General features: G+C 51.1%; 1 pseudogene; it reads right to left on the bottom strand.

Annotated features, from left to right (window-relative positions):
* Positions 1-693: 693 nt before the first annotated feature.
* Positions 694-2,200, bottom strand: LOC110391714 (annotated as a pseudogene).
* Positions 2,201-2,376: the final 176 nt, after the last annotated feature.

Here is a 2,376-nt window from a genome sequence, read left to right as displayed (position 1 = left end):
AAGGTACTGGCACTTCTACAGTTATTACCTTGTGCAGCTAAACTTTGTGATGTTATAAGAAATCCAAGTAAGCCTTGTGTCACTTAACATCTTTCTGAGAGGAAGAGAAAGAAAAGAGAGAGATGGAACCAAGAAAGACAGAGAGATAGAGGGAGAGGGGCAGAGAAAGAGATCACGGGTCCAGGTTCCAGCTTTGGTCCAGCCAAGAGAGGTGGGGGGCTCTTGGTTTGCGAGCATCCATGTCCCGAGGTTTCAAAAGTCTCAGAAAAGAACCCCAAGGATCTCTCTGGCATCCTTCTATGGCTGCTAGATGTACAGGTGTGCCATCCAGGGCTGCAAACAAGTGAGTCTGCAAGAAGCAAGTGCATCAAAAGCAAGTTTGCAGTCAAAACCTACAGCAAAATGGGAATGTTTTGGACAGAGCAAGGCCGTCTCCATTTTCACAGGAATTCCTCCTTCCCCAAGTCTCCAGCCTTCAGTCTGTTGACGTGGGAACGCTTGAATCTTCCAAGGCTTTGAGGCAATTCCAGGCACTCCGCAGCTATTCTGTTTTTCACTGGTCTGCTGCGTAACACGGGACCTGAGGGCTGACACAATGGCAAGGAGGAAGGAGAACGGTGTGGTGGTGTGAAGAGAGCAGCACTGAAAAGACCACGTCCTGCTGCTGTCCATGGCCATGGCTCCAGGGAAGCAGCAGCCCGAGTCAAAGGCAGCAGAGAGGGAGCACCCACCGGGCGGTGAGGGGCAGCCCCACAGACACCAGGGCTGCTGCTCCGTGTGGCAGTTGGGCTCCTGGTTCCTGCACCAAGGAACCAAGGGCTCCTCTCCCTGATCCAGAGGAGATGGGAGCTGAGATCAATGACTTTCTGATCATTTCTCTATCTAGGCAAAGAGCCTGGCTACTTTTTTACATGAGGATTGCCAGCCAGAATTAAAACGTGGAAAATAAAAAAGAGATGTCATGAATAGTGTTACTTAATTGGAATTAAAATTATTATAGGTTTAACAGATTGGGAAGGAGGGGGAAAGAGATGAAATGAAGGCAGTCCAAGCTTTTCCTGAATTTTTGATCGTCACATGAAGAGCATTTTACTGATGCTGAAGGAACGTGTCTTCAAAGAGTTTCCTGAGGGCATCCCTGAGCTGCTGGTTCCTCATGCTGTAGATGAGGGGGTTGATTACTGGAGGTACCACTGTGAATAACACTGCCACCACCAGGTCCAGGGATGGGGAGGAGATGGAGGGTGGCTTCGGGTAGGCAAACATGGCAGTGCTGACAAAGAGGGAGACCACGGCCAGGTGAGGGAGGCACGTGGAAAAGGCTTTGTGCTGTCCCTGCTCAGAGGGCATCCTCAGCACGGCCCTGAAGATCTGCACATAGGACAGCACCATGAATAGAAAACAAGCAAAAAAGATGAAGGCACCAAATATGACGAGTCCAATTTCCCTGAGGTAAGAACCAGAGCAAGAGAGGTTGAGGATCTAGGGGATGTCACAGAAGAAATGGTTCACGTCATTGCCGTGGCAGAGTGGTATAGGAAATGTGCTGGCAGTGTGCAGCAGAGCATGGAGAACCCCAGTGCCCCAGGCAGCTGCTGCCATGGTGGCACAAGCTCTGCTGCCCACCAGGGTCCCGTAGGGCAGGAGCTTGCAGATGGCAACGTAGCGGTCATAGGCCATGATGGTGAGAAGGGAATACTCTGCTGTGAGGAAGAAGAGAAAGAAAAAGACCTGTGCAGCACATCCAGAGTAGGAGATGGTGGTGGTGTCCCCTAGGGCACTGGCTATGGCTTTGGGGAGAGTGGTGGAGATACAGCCCAGGTCGAGGTGGGCGTGGTTGAGGAGGAAGAAGTGTATGGGGGTGTGCAGGCGGTGGTGGCAGGCTACGGCTGTGCTGATGAGGCCGTTGCCCAGGAGGTCAGCTAGGTAAATGGCCAGGAAGAGGCAGAAGAGCAGGAGCTGCAGCTGCCGCGTGTCTGCGAACGCTAGGAGGAGGAAGTTGCTGATGGAGCTGCTGTTGGGCATCTGCTGCCTTTGGCCACAAGAACCTGTCCAAGGAAAACAAAAGTTAGTGACAAGTCTTTCCCTGTGCAAAGTGCTCAGTCAGCTCCGTGATGTGATCTACATTTCAGGAGGTTCATTTTGCCATGAGGGCCTCTGCCCTTTCTCTCTGAAGGAAGCAGCCTTGTCCCTGTGGGTACATGGGAATGTGGTGGTTGGGGGGGGGGCAGATTTTCTTGCCAGCATTTGTCCGATGGAATCTCTTCTAATGCACAAGTACTTGTCAGCATTTGTACAACTAATGACTGAAATATGTGGGTCACAAATAGAAGTTTTAGGGATAGTTTTTTCCTTCAAATTCCCATCCTACTCAAC

The sequence above is a fragment of the Numida meleagris genome, unplaced genomic scaffold (genome assembly GCF_002078875.1).
Source record: "Numida meleagris isolate 19003 breed g44 Domestic line unplaced genomic scaffold, NumMel1.0 unplaced_Scaffold467, whole genome shotgun sequence".
Lineage (NCBI taxonomy): Eukaryota > Metazoa > Chordata > Aves > Galliformes > Numididae > Numida > Numida meleagris.
This window is presented reverse-complemented; position numbering and strand designations above follow the sequence as displayed.